Genomic DNA, 18174 nt, shown 5'->3' with positions numbered 1-18174 from the left:
GGTCCAATCCTCTCCAGTTCTCAAGCCTGTGGCAACTTCCTGCAGTTGCTAATTTCTATGTTGCCTCATATTCTCTTAGCTGACCTACCAGTTCTTACCTCTAGTAACCAATAACCCAGCTTAAGTGATCACTAGTGAATTACTTGGTATGGTAAGCTTTGTTTTCTTAGATGGTCTCTGACGGATAAAGCTGCTATGTGAAAGTTCTCTGAAGAAGTTGTCTAGGTGCAGTCAAAGGTATAATTTTCTTCTATCCTATTCTCTATCTCTTGTGACTTCACATGAAATCTGTTAGAACCCATCTGATATTAGTACCTTTTTAGAAGGAAAAAGGAAATTTTAGACATTACATTAGACAAAATAGCGATGAGTCTAGGTATTCAAAGCCAACTTCTTAAAAAGACTCAGAAAGCTCATTAATATCTCATTAATGCAAATGCAAAAAATTAAAATGTTGTATTAGACCAGTTTTGGTCTTGCCTTACTGCTTTGACATTTCTGACTTTTCAAGGTTCCCAACTGTAAGATTTTTGCTTCTTGCTTGTTTAACAGTGGAAGTCAAGTGAAAAGATGGTAAAGATCTTGATAAAATCATTTGTCTTGACTATAGGGATTCAATTTTTGTTTTTCAGCTGACTCCATGTGAATCACATGAAACACAATTGTTGACAAATATGGCTCTTCGGGACTTTTTCAGATTACTTCATCTGGCAAGAATCAGTCACCTGTTTTTTACTGTATCCCCATTCTCTCTCTGCCACCCTTCCCACCACCATCATCAATCACATTCTTGCCTTGGATTTCGTGGATTCATGGATCTTACCCCACTTACATCTCTGGTCAGTTAATACTCTATAGCCCTTAAGTCCTAAGTGCAGTATCAACCACATTCATTCCCTCTTAGTCCCTGTAGTTCCCATCCTATCATGAGAAAGGTATGGCATTTGAAAACCAACTATTCAGTATTTTTAAAGTTTCTCATAATTTAATTTTTCACTCTTATTTTCTTCAAATATATTCAACCACTCCATGTTTTTACTTAGTAATTACATCAAATGTCACCATTGCTAGGTAGGGAGAAATGGGGAAATCATTGAGTGCTTACTATGATCTCGGTACTGTTTTAAGTGTTTCCATTAATTTCATCTCATGCGACCCTTACCCCCAAATCTTCCTCGCTATGTAATTGTAACTGAGAACGGTGCCCCTGGGAGAGATTTAATCTTGAATAGGTGGGAGTGGGAATGGGTGAAGAAAGACACTAAGAACATCTTCTTTAGTTTATGGTACTGCCTGGAGCTGAGAGCTATCCTCCTTTGAGATGCGTGGGCACCCAGACTACCAGGCACTACAGTGGCCCAAGGCAGTCACTGAGTCCAGTCTCTTCTGCTTATCATATTTGTTAAAAGCCTACCCTCCATTAGTTTTGTCCTAAATATGGGGAATGAACTGGTGAGAGTGATATTCAGGACTCTTTTCCTTGTAGAAACTCTGATTCTATAAAGGAAGGGTTTTGGATGGACGTTAAACAAACAATTACATAAAAAGATAATTTTGAAAAGTAAAGTTAATAAAATGGGATGCAGTAAGAACAAAAATTAGCCAAGCAAGGAGCTACATTGGATTGGGTGATGAAATAGAGCCTCTAAGAGGATAGTATTTAAATGATAAAAAGTTAGCCATGTAAAGCTCTGCAGGAGGAAGGTTTCATGTAGAAAGACAAGCAAGTACCACAACTCTGATTCTAGACAAGTCTGACTCATTTGCAGAAAGGAAAGAAAGTTGGTGTGTTTAAGATCACAGGAGAGAGGAGGCATAGGAGGACAAGTAGTTTAAATTTCATTCCAGGCTCATAATGACAAGGAAGCTGAGGTTCCAAGAGGTGAAGTGACTTGCTGGATTGTACATGACTTGAGAATTGATGAAAACTTCATTCAGTGTTCACCATCTGTATTATTTTTGCAGTACTCATTTTTGACGTATTTATCTGCTTAAGAATAACAATTACCATGGCAAGAATCTTTTGAAACCCCCCTGCTTTTTTTAGGTTTCTTGGCTGCAAAGTCCCTGTGTTGTCACTTGATCTGATCTTGTACACTATTTGATAGAGCAAAATCTTGGTGGTCCTTAGGCACAGGAGTTCTTCAGGAAAAACACTGGGGCTTATGGAAGTATGGAGCACATGTAAATCAATAAGCAACATTTATGTGTCATTCACCACCTGGAGTTTGTTCAGAGTGCTAAGTGGAGCTGCGCTCTGAAGATACTAGCCTATGCTAGAGCTGTAAATCTGAGGCCATGCTTGCTTGTGATTATTAAATATCCCCTGGCAATTTTTGCAAGAGATGAGGTGTTAATACCAATGCCCTGCCCTGGCTCAAATCCAGCCCAGGAAATTACTTTTTGCCTACCTAAATTACACTTAGATTTCCAATTGGAAATTAATTCTCAAGTTCTTTCCTGAAAAACATTACTGTTGCAGTGTTACAAGGAGTCCTTGTGCCCAAGAATTTCTTCCTCCTCCTAGCCTTCTCCCCAGCCACTTTCTCTAGCCCACTCCCCAGAATATATGCACTCAGCCAGCTTGGTTTGGATATATCTCAAATCTCTTTTGCAGCAAAGTGAGGCAAATACCCATACTCCTTTGTGTTTCTGGATGTAAGTAAACCTCTTTCCATCAACACTATTACCTGCCTTGAAACCATTAGAGAAAACTCACTGTGTTTTTTATTCCTACTTAGATCAGTCTCCATAAGAAGCCAGAATATATGAGTAATACCTTTTCTCCTGGAATATATATTCTATCCTGTTCTATTGTCTCTCTCGTGTGAAAGTGCACTCTTGTTCTTATATACACACACACATGCACACACACACACACAGATCAAAACTCTTTATGTTCCTCTTTTCTTCATTGTCAGTTTACTTTCCCCAAAGCACTTCTTGTCATCAACATATTAAATATTTTATTCATTATTGATTCCTCAGCTCACTTTAAAATATAAACAATGTGAGTGAAGGAATTTTTTTTTTAACTTGTATTTTCTGTCCATATCCCAGCACTAAAAATAGTGCCTGGCATATAGTAGGTGCTCAATATTTACCTGTTAAATAAAGAAACTTTTAAATAACTACCCCAAACCTTGTTCTTTGGGTAAGAGCTGAGAGATGCATTTAGTTGGACACTGAAAGTATTGTTTGTTCACTTAATCATTTATTATTAATGAATTCATTTGATGAACTTATACTAGTACCTACAACATCCAGAAAAATGCTACATTGGGAAGATGAACAGACATATTCTGATCCTCACAGAGCCCTTAATCTAAATAAGGAGAAACACATGTAAGGAACTAAGGACAACAATAAACCAGCGAGATCGAAGCCTATTTCTGATAAAGGCTGGAGAACTGTGAGTCAGTTCTGTTCATGGATAGTTCTATCTGATAAATTCCTCTTAGAATGTAATGGCAGGGAAAAATTTCTTTCCTTAAGAGATTGAAGATTCTTTTTGTTAGAGAAGAACAGTCTCTATTATGTTTCCCTTTTCACTTTATTGGCCTGTTGATGAAAATCTAAATGTAATAATCAGTTACAGTCAAAACTGTATAGCAAGTATCTCGCAGATTTCTCTTTTCCCTACTTTATATGATTTCTGATTGTTTTTTCTGTCTGTATATTATTTGTTGTTTTGTACGTGTATACATACACAAACATGTGTCTGTGTGTTTGTGTATGTTAAATTCTGTCATTTAACCTTCCATAAATTCTGCACAGTATCCATAAGGCAAAGATAATAAATAAGCCATTTCATGCACATGTAGATACTACAAGTGGGAAAGAGAAAGAGGGTGAGTGGGAAACATAATTTACTCCATGGAACATCCCCAAGAGCTCCAGTGAGGCTAATCCACTAGTGTGGACTTTTGTATAAGCTTCGTCTCAGCCAGCATTTGACTTTCTTAGTATTAATTTTCTCTTTCTTTTAAACACTTACTTTAAATTGATCTTGCTATATTTTAGTGTTTTCTGGTCAGCCACCTTAAAACCCTTTTGAAGCAAGGTGGGACTCAAACAAACAAACAAAGCTTTGTAAAATCAGGATTTTGGAACCGTGTCTGCACATTGAAATACATAGTTATAAAAGAGCCTCCAACATTGCATCCTAGACTTACTTATTCAGTGATCAATTCTGGGAGTTTGTATTTCCAGATGTGAAAGATAAAATGATACGTGGACACTGTCTTAACTTATTAGCTGCTTTGATAATAACATAGACTGGGTAGTTTATAGCATCAGAAATTTATTTTTCACATTTCTGGAGGCTAAGAAGTCCAAGAACAAGTACCATCAGAATTAGTGTCTAGTGAAGATCTGTCTCTTTCATTGGGAGCTGTCTTTCCACTGTGTTTTCACATAGCAGAAGAGGCAAGAGAGCTCTCTAAGGTCTCTTTTATAAGGATGTTAATTTCATTTATGAGGGCTTCCCTCTCATAACCCAATCACCTCCCAAAGATTCCACCTCCTAATACTATTGTAGTAGGGATTAGGTTTTAATATATGAAATTGAGGAAGAAACATTTAGTCTGTAGCATTCCATCTCTGATCCCCAAGTCCTTCTCACATACAAAATACATTCATCACATCCTAACAACCCCAAAGGTCTTAATTTATTCCAACATCAACACTAAAATCTGAAATCCAAAGTCTCATCTAAATATGATTCAAATCAGATATGGGTGAGATTCAAGGTATGATTCATTCTAAGGCAAATCATTCTCCAGCTGTGAACCTGTGAAACCATAGAAGTCATGTGCTTCCAAAATACAGTGGTGGGATAGACACAGGATAGGCATTTCAATTCCAAAAGGGAGAAATTGGAAAGAAGAAAGGAATACAGACATTGGAGATATTGCAGGTTTCTTTCCAGACTACCACAATAAAGTGAATATCACAATAATAAAATAAGCCACATGAATTTTTTCCTCAGTGCGTATACAAGTTATATTTATACTAGTCTGTAGTCTATTAAGTGTGCAATAGCATTATGTCTTGAAAAACCATGTAATAAATTTAAAATTTATTAATTGCTAAAAACTGCTAACTATCATCTGAGCCCTCAGCAAGTTGTAACATTTTGCTGGTGGAGGGTCTTGCCTCAACATTGATGGCTGCTGACTGATCAGGATGGTGGTTGCTGAAGGTTGGGGTGGCTGTGACGATATAGACAACAGTGAGGTTTGCCACATCAGTTGACTCTTCTTTTCATCAACAATTTCTCTGTAACATGAAATTCTGTTTGATAGCCTTCTACCCACTTCTTTTAGGCTTCCCTGGAGTGGCACTTCTTTTGGGCTTCCCTGGAGGCTCAGTGGTAAAGAATCTACCTACCAATGCAGGAGATGCAAGTTTGATCCCTAGGTTGAGAAGATCCCCCCTGGAGAAGGAAATGGCAACCCATCCAATATTCTTGCCTGGGAAATCCCATGGACAGAGGAGACAGGAGGGCCACAGTCCATGGGATTGCAGAAGAGTCAGACACAACTTAGCAACTGAACAGCAACAGCAGAACTTTTTCAAAATTGTAGTGAATCCTCTCAAACCCTGCTACTGCTTTAGCAGCTAAGTTTATGTAATATTCTGAATCCTTTGTTGTCATCCAACAATCTTCACAGCAACTTCGCCAGCAGTGGATTTCATCTCAAGAAACCGCTTTCTTTACTCATTCATTAGGAGCAACTCCTCATCCACTCAAATTTCATCATGAGATTGAAGCAATTCAGTCACATCTTCAGACTTCACTTCTAATTCTAATTCTCTTGCTAATTCTGCCACACCTGCAGTTTTCTCATCCACTGAAATCTTGCACCCCTCAAAGTCATCCATGAGGGCTGGAATCAACTTTTTCCAAAGTCCTGTTGATATTTAGACCTCTTCCCATGAATCATGAATGTCCTTAATAGCATTTAGAGTGGTGACTCATTTCCAGAAGGTTTGTAACAGACTTTGCCCAGATCCATCAGGGCAATCACTCTCTATGGCAGCTGTAGCCTTATGAAATGAATATCTTAAACAGTAAGACTTGAAAGTTAAAATTACTCTTTGATTCATGGGCTGGAGAATGGCTATTGTGTCAACAGGCATGGAAACAGTATACTGGAAAAGTGTCAGGAAGATAGCGCCCACATCCTGGTCCTCTATCCTCTGGGAAGGAAAGACTGTTGGCCGTAACAAATGACATGCCATAAGAATTATCACACATTTCAAGTTTCCCTTTTAAGGATAGAGGTTATTTCTTGGGGGGTGTAAGAAGGGTGGAGGGGAAGAAAAATGCTCAAATGGGCTTCTGTAGCACTGAAAGTGAAAATGAAAGTGAAGTCGCTCAGTCTTGTCAGACTCTTTACGACCCCATGGACTGTAGCCTACCAGGCTCCTCCGTCCATGGGATTGTCCAGGCGAGAATACTGGAGTGGGTTGCCATTTTTTTCTCCAGGAGATCTTCCCCACCCAGGGATCGAACCTGGGTCTCCCGCATGGTAGACAGACCTTCTGAGCCACCAGGGAAGTCTGCAGCACTACAGATAATTTATTCTTAATCCTGTCGTGTAGTTACACAGGTGTTTGCTTTCTGATATTTCTATAAATTGCACACTTACATTTTACATTTTTGGGGGAGTATGTGTAATTCCACATAACAAACACCTTTAATTGACTATCTTTACATTCTGTATATCTTGCTAATGAATGACAGTTTCTCTTTTTATTGTTTACTGACTCAGAGAGTCAACCAGTTTTCAAATGGTCCTAGTCAAAAAGTCCTGTTATATAGAGTACATTTTTAAAAAGCAGGATGCAGAACTGTACATACATCTAAGTGAAAGTTGCTCAGTTGTGTCCAACTATTTGAGACCCCATGGGCTGTAGCCCACCAGGCTCCTCTCTCCATGGAATTCTCCAAGCAAGAATACTAGAGTGTGTTACCATTCCCTGCTCCAGGGGATCTTCCAGACCCAGTGCTCGAACCCAGGTCTCCCGGGTTGCAGGTGGATTCTTTACCATCTGAGCCACCAGGGAAGCCTGTATAAACATCTAAAGCCCATTCTTAAAAAACCCTTATCTAGAAAAAAATGAAAGGAAATACTTTGTAACATTTCCCACCCTTTTTATAAATAATATGTATGTATTTCATAATTGAGAAGAAATGATACATATAAAAATACTAATAAAAGTAACTATAGCCTAGAAACATAGAGCAACCTGGTTTTGATGTACTAGAATTTGTTTTCAAAAAAAAAAAAAAGAATTTCCCCATCTCACCTTCACTTGTGCTCTTGAAGTTCAGAATGAGCTGCCTCCCAGGAAGAGGACAAAAAATAAATATTTTCAAATACCTTTTACTTTATAGAGTTTTTTCTCATATATATTGTTCTGTTTCATCATCACAGATGTTCTCTTAGCTCAGCAGAGCAGAAAATGTACTGATGAAGATTTGATCAAACTCATATCTTATTGGACCTTTATTAGGTTCAGTCCCAGTCACTTTCCTAGGCCTTTATATTATCTCATTATTCCTCTCAGCAAACTTATAAAGTAGGTGCCATTTCCCCACTTTATGCATGAAGAAACAGAATTAAAGAGGTTAAAAACTGTGCCTTAGGTCACACAGCTGCTAACTAGCAGAGCCAGAATTTGGATCTCAGTCCGATGCCAAAAGCCCTGCTCCTTTTCCAATGCTCCTCGCTGAGCTGTGACCAGAAAGGGAGGCTTCAAACTCCCAATCCTGTACTTTCCCTATATCACGCCGACTCCCTGCAGTGCTAAGATAATGCTCTTAGAAACATCTTTAATGGTTGTTTTGACACCTCGTTAAACAGAATTTTGTTCAGACTAAACATTCTTGGCAAGGCACTGGTTCACCCAAGTGCTTTGTTAATTTTAAAGAGCAGCATAAGCGGAAGCCCTTATTACAGGAGATCGTGTAGGGCATGTGCAGTGGAAAGAGAGGTTGGCACTGTCGGTTAGGCTTCAGAATCCTCACTTTTGTCATGCAGGGGATACATTAATAGTCAATCTTGACTGACCTCCCTTTCGCCTCGCTCCTTCATGCTTCCCTCGCCTCCCTCCTTGCTGCCTAGAGCTGAGAATGAAATTGGTACAACGAACTTGACTACATAGGGTGCATAGGAAAGGGATTTATTTTTCCTTCCATCACTGCTTTCATGCTTGATAACATATCCCTTGATAACAGCTAAAGCATGTCCAGAAAGAACCAGTCACCCTTGACATAGCCACCATCTCACCTTGATAATTTTAATACTCAAATATGAAAAAGTGTCCACCTAGTCTTAAAATTTCTGTCTGGTATCCAAGCCAAGCCTTTTCTCCTCCACACCCTTTGGATACTCTGCCTCTTCCTTCTTTCTGTCTGTCCCCCACTTAGGGGTTAGACAGGAAAGATTAAAACAAAGAGCCAAAATCTTTTACTGCCTGGTGCCCTTTCTGGGGAAGCATCCCAACATTTGCTTCCCTGGGCAGCCGTGTGAGTTCTTCAGAATGGTTGCTCACTTCACAGGACCCTGTTGTGAATATATGTTTTCCATCTGACTTCCCCAGATACCCTCTTCAGTTTCAGGTCACTGAGAAACTCGCCACACTCAGTTTGTACTGTTAGATCCCTCCTGAGGCGGGCATCAGCAAGGTGGCTCAAGCCAGGCCACTTGGTAGGGGAAACGCCCACGTCTTATCAGAGGTGAGAGTAGTCTTGTTCCTCCCCTTCTCTCTCACTTCACTCTGCAGTCTTATCTCCAATTTCTATTTTCTTTCCCTCTCCAAAACCAGAAGAAACCACAGAAAGTCTTCTATTTAAGCAGATACCTATCAGGAAATGGGGGCTTCCCTGGTAGCTCAGTTGGTAAAGAGTCTGCCTGCAGAGGAGAAGACCCGTTTTCATCCCTGGGTAGCGAAGATCCCCTGGAGACAGAAATGGCAAGCCACTCCAGTATCCTTGCCTGGAAAATCCCATGGATAGAGAAGCCTGGTGGGCTGCAGTCCATGGTATCGCAGAGCTGGGCACAACTGAGCGACTAACACACACATCAGGCAATGAGAGGCCTGTTTTACCTTCTTGCAAATATCAATCTCTGCAAATAATTCTCTTTCAGACCTCTTCATTGGCTAATTTTGGAGGGGTGAGCCCTCCTTCCCTTGGAACTACTCATGCTCTAGTTCTTTGACTCAAGACTTCAACATTCTCTCAAATTCTCTGTGTCTCTGAGAAGAAGCTTGGAGGAGATAGGCAATGATGGTCACAGTGCCCGATTTCCTGCTTTTATAAGAATTGCAAGGATGTTTTTAAGATCGTTAGTTGCTCTCTTTAGAATGAGGAGGTAGTTTTGGCATCCATTATCCTCCATTTAGAAAGTTTGACTCAGTTATAAGACAACAACGAGAGAGTCCCATTTAACATCTTGTTACATTAGAATCAACAAAAAATTTTTCATGAACCAGAATAAAATTGCAGGTGATTGCCACCAGAATGCATTTCTGTTGCCTGTCACCCAAAAGTGATTTGTTCAATGAACATTTATGCATTAAGCTCTGCATTAGACACTGAACTTATAATGATGACTACAACCTTATTGTTAGTCCCCAGGATCCTGCACATATTATTTCAGGAAACCAATAAAAACATCTAAATTAAGTTTATTGAAATGACTTGAGAAATCCACCTAGTTTATGTAATAACAGAAATAAAGTATTTAATGGTATCACCAAGGAAGGAAAACTATTTTGAGAAATATTGATGCTATAAAATATCATTACTACTTCAACCAATGGTAAAGATATTAATTCTAGCATACAGTTACCAGTTATCAAATACTGACCATGACCAAGAATAACTAAATGTTTTACATGTATTGTGTAGGCATCAAAATCATTCTATATGAGGTAGAAAGTCTAATTGTCCCCATTTTACCATGGAAAACAGGAAAATAAGGTTTAGTAAAGAGAGGCTTTTTCAGTGTGATGGGTCTGTTTCTACCATTTCTGCATTCTTAACTATTAGACATTCTTAGCCATTAGGCATTCTTAGCTGTAAGGCAAAACCACCTCCTTGAAACCATGGTTTACAGGCATATGCTGAGGAAGAATGCATGCTTTTTAGTAACAATAGTATTAAAATAAGTAGTACTTAAACACTATTTTATGTATGATACAAGGTTTAATGAGAGGTCTAACAGATGACCTGCAGGAATGGTTAGAGCTGGGTCCCCTCTAGCCTTCAGCATATCCTTGTTTGGCTTCCAGAAATTTGCCTTCCATTGTCTACTTTCTGTTCATTCTAAGGGGCTGATAGAGTGGCATATTTGGGAGCTGAGTTTCTGCTCTTCTTGAACTTTACAAAATGTGAGATTGCCAGTTACTCTAAGATGAAAATAGCACCAGTATTTAGCCAAGAGTTTTCAGAATTGGAAAAAAGACTTTCGGGGAATTTTTAAGAGCAAATGAAAAGAGGTAGAATTTTCAATAATATCTAATTATAAATAGAACTAAAGAAACAAGATTAATATTTTTAAACACACACTTGCAGAGTATGTTAAATTGTATGAATACTCCCTGTTTTCTTTACTAACTAAAAATTATTTCCTCGAAACTGAACGAGAATATAAGTACTAAATATGACTTCCTTATCCTTTTCACTTGCAATTTTATGAAAGTGCTTTATGCAATACTGAATAAGTTGAGTCTTCTAAAAGGGTAGGTTTCATAGCAGAAGGAATACTGTCAGAGTTGCAAAATGGTGGATGGTTAAGAGTTACCACTGCCAAAAATTTAATCTAACTATTTAAACTCACACAGCCCCAAAGGCCAAACATGGAGGGAAATTAGACTGTGAATTCTGTCTTCTGGAAAAAAAAAATGCTTTCAAAGTTTCACAGAATGCTAAATCTGAGAAGGAATTCAGGATTCCACTACCTTAATCTCTGGCTTTATACACGAGGCAGTTGAGTTACAAGAGGCTACCTTGTTAGGGAATTCTATGTACCTCTGTTCAATTTTGCTGTGAATCTAAAACTGCTCTAAAAATAGCCTATTTAAAGAGTATTTTTTAAAAGTCTGTCACTCTGGAAATAATTTGATGTTTGAAGGGAAAATATTGGTTACAAATGACATTCTGCTGCATGTAAGTACAGTGGCTTTACTATACAAGGGCTTATTATCACTACTTAAGTGATAAAAAGTTTGGTAGCATACAGTTTATGGCTGGCACACCAATTCTATGTCACTGATTCTCTCCTTATCTTGATCTTTCTTATCCATCATCTGTAGAGTGTGGCTTCCATTCCCATGGTCATCTCAGGTCATGCCTTACCTCTAGTCTCATATCTTCATTCCAGGCAAGTAGGAAAAGAAACCAATAAAGAACAAGAGATGCAGCATTATTTCAGAAAAGTGAAACTTGCCTTGAAATTGCCTTCCTATTTCTGCTTTTACCATACTGGCCAGATCTATGCCCATTAATAGTCATCCAAATGAGAGAAGTGAGAAATGTAGGCTTCTGGCTAAGTATATTACTGTTTCTCCTCTTCCAAGAATATAATTTAGTTATTAAAAAGAAGAGGAGAATGGGTATTTGATTGAGAGTTAGCATCATTTACCATGAAAGAGAAGCAAATATGTTACTACTGCAGGGTTGAAGAGAATTGTGTAATAATCACCCCCAGACTCTTAGATTTAAGTTTTCTCACTTATATCCTTGCATTAATTGATGAATTTTTGTTTCACTTAAAAATGTGATAATTAGATTAAGAATAATCTTTACTGTAACTTCAAGGATTAAAAATTCAAGTATCTATTACAGAGTTGTGTGGTCCAATAAAATAACCACTAACCACACATAGTTATTGAAGGATGACTAGTCTAAATTGAGATGATGTATAGGTTTACCCTTCTACACTTGATATTAAAGAGCTTGAAAAAAATCAAATATCCAATTAATAATTTTTACATTGATTACATGTCAAAATTATATTTTAAATATATTGAGTTATTAATTTTGATAATATATTTTACTTTTAACCTTTTTTCTTTCTTTCTTTAGTGTGACTACCTAGGATATTGAAATTATATATGTAACCCATATTTGTGGCTTGTATTATATATCTGTTGAACATTGTTGACATAGAAGAAAATATATTTTGACTTTCAGAAAGACTTCCTTAACTTAGTACAGTCTAAGTTTACTTGCAAATTATCTTGATATGACTGAGTAATCAATGCAATCATAAATCTACTCTTGTGAATTTCTAGGAAAAATACCAGAGAGTTAAGTGCTCAGGAGTAGCCTCAACTGATAACTGAAAAAAGTGATGTCTAAATACCCCAACTTCTTAGCCCATTGGCAGACTGTCTCTGAGAATGTATTTTAAAGCAAATTGTAGACTTTTTGTAGTGGAATGAAGTCCCAGATGTGTTTGATGGAATTCTCTTGATAATATACTTTTTATTGACTACCTCCTCTCCCTTCTCACTTTCCCACTGCCCTACTAATTCGTTGAAAAGGTGTTAGTAGTTGCCTAGGGCTAGGGGAGGAGAGGGGCATGATTTGATAAGAGGTACAAGTTTTCTGGGGGAATGCTAAAAGTGTTCTAAAATTGAATTGTGGTGGTTGTTCCACAAGTCTGTGAAAATATTTAACACCCTTGAATTGTATGCTTTAAATAGGTGGATTGCATGGTATGTGAATTATATTTCTGTAAAACTATAGGGGAAAAAATAAAATTACATGGACAGAGAAAAAATTATGGTTGCAAAAGTAATTTAAGTCTAAACAATCATGGATATTATTGTTACAGAGAAGGAAATGATTATAATAAACCTTGACAATAAGAAATATTGAAGGGGTACCAAATAATAAAGGAATAAAAAGAGAAGTAAGAGGTAGATTATGTGTGCCAATTTCCTCATTTTCCATGGCAAGATGTAATTTGACCGTCTGAAAGCACGTGGTTGAAATTTTCACAGAATTTTTCCTTCATGTTTTTCATAATCATTTTTCTTCACCTTACAAAAATGTTTTTGAAAACTCATATTTGTAGTGATAAAGAGATATTTTTGAGTATGTAACTATAATTTCATTTTTAATTTGGTTATTTTCTTGTTACCTTCAAGAATGTTATATTTGATGTATATAAAATACTGTGTAAAGGATGACATCATTTTTTGAAAAATTATGTCTGTTTATCCTCTTCCTTTCTCTAGAATTATATGGGCATATCTTGAGAATAATGTTCACTTAGCTTTAAGTGTAGTGATTTCCAAGAAAACAGGTTATTTGTACATTTCTTTAATCTTAGCCATTTTCTTCATTATACAAATTTTTTAAATTTATTTTTAATTGGAGGATAATTGCTTTACAATATTGTGTTGGATTCTGCCATACATGCTGTTGTATGTCATAAGTATACATGTCCCCTTTCTCTTGAACCTTCTCCTCACCCCCAACCCAATCCCACCACTCTAGGTTGTCACAGAGTACCCACTGAGCTTCCTGTATTATACAGTAACCTCCCATTAGCTATCTGTTTTACATATGGCATTCTCTCCATTCATCCCACCCTTTCCTTCCCCTGCTGTGTCCATAGTCTGCTGTCTATGTCTGTGTCTCTGTTCCTGCCCTGCAAATAGGTTCATCAGTACCATTTTCTAGATCCCATACATATGTGTTAATATATGACATTTGTTTTTCTCTTTCTGACTTACTTCACTCTGTATAACAGGCTCTATGTTCATTTACCTGATTAGAATTGACTCAAATGTGTTCCTTTTATGGCTGAGTAATATTCCATTGTATATATGTACCACAACTTCTTTATCCATTCCTCTGTCAATGGACTTCTGGGTTGCTTCCATGTCCTAGCTATTGTAAATAGTGCTGCAATGAACATCGGGGTATATGTGTCTTTTTCAATTATTCTTTTTCAGGGTGTATGCCCAGTAGTGGTATTGCTAGGTCATGTAGTAGCTTTATTCCTAATTTTTTAAGTAATCCCATACTCTTTCCCATAGTGGCTATATCAATTTACATTTCCACAAATAGTACAAGAGCATTGCCTTTCCTCCACACCCTCTCCAGCATTTATTATTTGTAGATATTTTGTTGATGGCCATTCTGACCAGTGTAAGGTGATAACTCGATGTAATTTTGATTTGCTTCTCTCTAATAATGAGTGATTGAGTATCTTTTCCTGTGTTTGTTGGCAACCTGTATGTCTTCTTTGGAGAAATGTCTGTTTAGGTCTTATGCCCATTTTTTGATAAGATTGTTTGGTTTTCTGGTATTGAGATGCATGAACTGCTTGTATAATTTGGAGATTAATCCTTTGTTAGTTGTTTCATTTGCAGTTATTGTCTCCTATTCTGAGGGTTGTCTTTTCATCTTGTTTATAGTTTCTTTTACTGTGCAAAAACTTTTAAGTTTAATTAGGTCCCACTTGTTTATTTTTGTTTTTGTTTCCCTTACTCTAGGAGGTGGGTCAAAGAGTATATTGCATTGATTTATGTCAAAGAGTATTCTGGCTGTGTTTTCCTCTAAGAGTTTTATAGTTTCTGCCTTTACATTTAGGTCTTTAATCCATTTCTAGGTTATTTTTGTGTACAGTGTTAGGAAGTGTTCTAATTTCATTCTTTTACATGTAGTCCAGTTTTCTTAGCTTCACATACTGAAGAGTCTGTCTTTTCTCCATTGTATATTCTTGACTCCTCTGTCAAAGATAAGGTGCCCATAGGTGTGTGGGTTTATCTCTGGGCTTTCTATCTTGTTCCATTGTCTATATTTCTGTTTCTGGGCCAGTACCATACTATCTTGATTACTGTAGCTTTGTAGTATAGTCTGAAGTCAGGAAGATTTCTCCAGCTCCATTCTTCTTTCTCCAGAGTGCTTTGGTTAGTCAGGGTCTTTTGTGTTTCCATACAAATTGTGAAATTTTCTTCTAGTTCTGTGAAAAAAGCTGTTGGTAATTTGATAGGGATTGTATTGAATCTATAGATTGCTTTGGATAGTGTAGTCATTTTCACAATATTGATTCTTCCAATCCAAGAACATGATATAGCTATCCATCTGTGTCATCTTTGAATTCTTTCATCAGTGTCTTATAGTTTTCTGTATATAGGTCTTTTGTTTTCTTAGGTGGGTTTATTCCTAGGTATTTTATTCTTTTTGTTGCAATGGTGAATGGGATTGTTTCCTTAATTTCTCTTTCTGATTTTTTGTTGTTAGTGTATAGAAATGCAATGGATTTCTGTATATTAATTTTTTATCCAGCAGCTTTACTAAATTCATTGATTAACGCTAGTAATTTTCTGGTGGCATCTTTAGGATTTTGATGTTTGGTATCATGTCATTTGCAGTGAGAGTTTTACTTCTTCTTTTCCAATCTGGATTCCTTTTATTTCTTTTTATTCTCTGATTACTGTGGCTAGGACTTTCAAAACATATTGAATAATAGTGGCAAGAGTGGCCTCCTTTTCTTATTTCTGATCTTAGAGGAAATGCTTTCACTTTTTGATCACTGAGAATAATGTTTGCTATAGATTTGTCATATATGGCCTTTATAATGTTGGTTTATTATGGTAGATTTTCTATGCCCATTTTTTGGAGAGTTTTCTTAATCATAAATGGGTGTTGATTTTGTTGAAAGCTTTTTCTGTATCTACTGAGGTTTCATATTGCTTTTATCTTTCAGTTTGCTTATTTGATGTATTATATTGATTTACTTGCATATATTAAAGATCTCTATCTAAATTTATTATTATGAGCATGCATAGTTGCTGTGGGAATGTAACTGTCATTATTTCCTTGGATTGTGATTTTCTTGTAATTTTGGATTAGAAATTAAAGTTGGCAATGTTGAATGACAAACCATAGCTCACTAGTGTTCCCAACAGGAGCAGGAGTTCAGTGGTGGGTGTACCTCTAGAGGACAGGTGCCAGGCATATGACAACAGCTCTTTGAGAAGGTGTATTATCCATACAGAGAACAGTGTCAATCAAAATTTCCTAGGAGGGGAGTGGATGAGATAGTGTCTTACCCACTAAGAGAATATTAGTTGATCTTCAGTAATAGAAATTACAAGGGCAGCACCTTCTCCCTCCTCCCTTCCTTCATCCCACCTCTTGACCTCCCTTTCCCCGCTCTGTTCCCTTCTATTCTCATAAACTGATTTTCATCACTCTTCTCTTCCCTCTTTTATCCCAGAAAAGCTGCTTCCTCTCCTTTCCCCTCTTTTTCCTTCTCCTCCCCCCTTCCCTATCTCCCTCCCCCAACCTCCCATCCTACTTTCTCTCTCTCTCTGTTGTGTGATTATTTTGTTTTGCCCTTTCTGAGGCCAAAACCTTCGACTGTGTGGATCACAATAAACTGTGGAAAATTCTGAAAGAGATGGCAATGCCAGACCACCTGACCTGCCTCTTGAGAAACCTGTATGCAGGTCAGGAAGCAACAGTTAGAACTGGACATGGAACAACAGACTGGTTCCAAATAGGAAAAGGAGTACTTCAAGGCTGTATATTGTCACCCTACTTATTTAACTTATATACAGAGTACATCATGAGAAACGCTGGGCCAGAAGAAGCACAAGCTGGAATCAAGATTGCCGGGAGAATAATCAATAAACCTCAGATATGCAGATGAACACCACCTTAATGGCAGAGAGTGAAGAGGAACTAAGCCTCTGATGAAAAGTGAAAGAGGAGAGGTTAAAAGTTGGCTTAAAGCTCAACATTCAGAAACTGAGATCAATGGCATCTGGTCCCATCACGCTCATGGGAAATAGAATGGGGAGACAGTGGAAACAGTATCAGACTTATTTTTTCTGGCTCCAATCACTGCGGATGGTGATTGCAGCCCGCATGAAATTAAAAGACGCTTATTCCTTTGGAAGGAAAGTTATGACAATCCTAGACAGCAATTAAAAAGCAGAGACATTACTTTGCCAACAAAGGTTCCATCTGGTCAAGGCTATGTTTTTCCAGTAGTACCATGGATGATGTGGAGTTGGACTGTGAAGAAAGCTGAGCACCAAAAAATTGATGCTTTTGAACTGTGGTGTTGGAGAAGACTCTTGAGAGTCTCTTGGACTGCAAGGAGATCCAACCAGTCCATCCTAAAGGAGATCAGTCCTGAGTGTTCAATGGAAGGACTGATGCTGAAGCTGAAGCTCCAGTACTTTGGCCACCTCATGTGAAGAGTTGACTCATTGGAAAAGATCCTGATGCTGGGAGGGATTGGGGGCAGGAGGAGAAGGGGGTGACAGAGGATGAGATGGCAGGGTGGCATCACCAACTCGATAGGCATGAGTTTGAGTGAACTCCGGGAGTTGGTGATGGACAGTGAGGCCTGGCGTGCTGTGATTCATGGGGTTGCAAAGAGTCAGACACGACTGAGCGACTGAACTGAACTGACTGAACTGAGAGAGACTGAAATCTAGAATTGTTTAAGATGTGAAAATATTTTTCAGACAGTAATAGGAAACTACCCCTTCTGGGTTAAGAATAGATGCCATCTCCATCTATGACTGTGCTCTGCTGAATTTCACTCTGAATTATCCTTCTTCTCTGAAAGAATAAAGAAAATCTTCCAAAAAATCTTCCCATTACTGAGTATGAACAGCACACTAAAGTTTTTATTTGATTGACCACATGTTTAATTTGTCACTCAGAGAGAAAGGAAAAATGGTGATAATTGGTGCATGGCATAGGACAAATATGTAGTTAAAAATCACTAGTGCTAAGTCACTTCAGTCATGTCCAACTCTTTGTAACACTATGGACTGTAGCCCACCAGGCTCCTCTGCCCATGGGATTCTCCAGGCAAGGATACTGGAGTAGGTTGCCATTTCCTTCTCCAGGGGAACTTCCCAACCCAGGGATTGAACCCAGGTCTCCTGCATTGCAAGCAGATTCTTTTTTTTTTTTTTAAATTTTTTTTTTCCAGTGGGTTTTGTCATACATTGATATGAATCAGCCATGGATTTACATGTATTCCCAATCCCGATCCCCCTCCCACCTCCCTCTCCACCCGATTCCTCTGGGTCTTCCCAGTGCACCAGGCCCGAGCACTTGTCTCATGCATCCCACCTGGGCTGGTGATCTGTTTCACCATAGATAGTATT

This window comes from Cervus canadensis, chromosome 14 (assembly GCF_019320065.1).
Source record: "Cervus canadensis isolate Bull #8, Minnesota chromosome 14, ASM1932006v1, whole genome shotgun sequence".
NCBI lineage: Eukaryota > Metazoa > Chordata > Mammalia > Artiodactyla > Cervidae > Cervus > Cervus canadensis.
The sequence above is the reverse complement of the archived record's forward strand: the minus strand, read 5'-3'. Positions refer to the sequence as shown.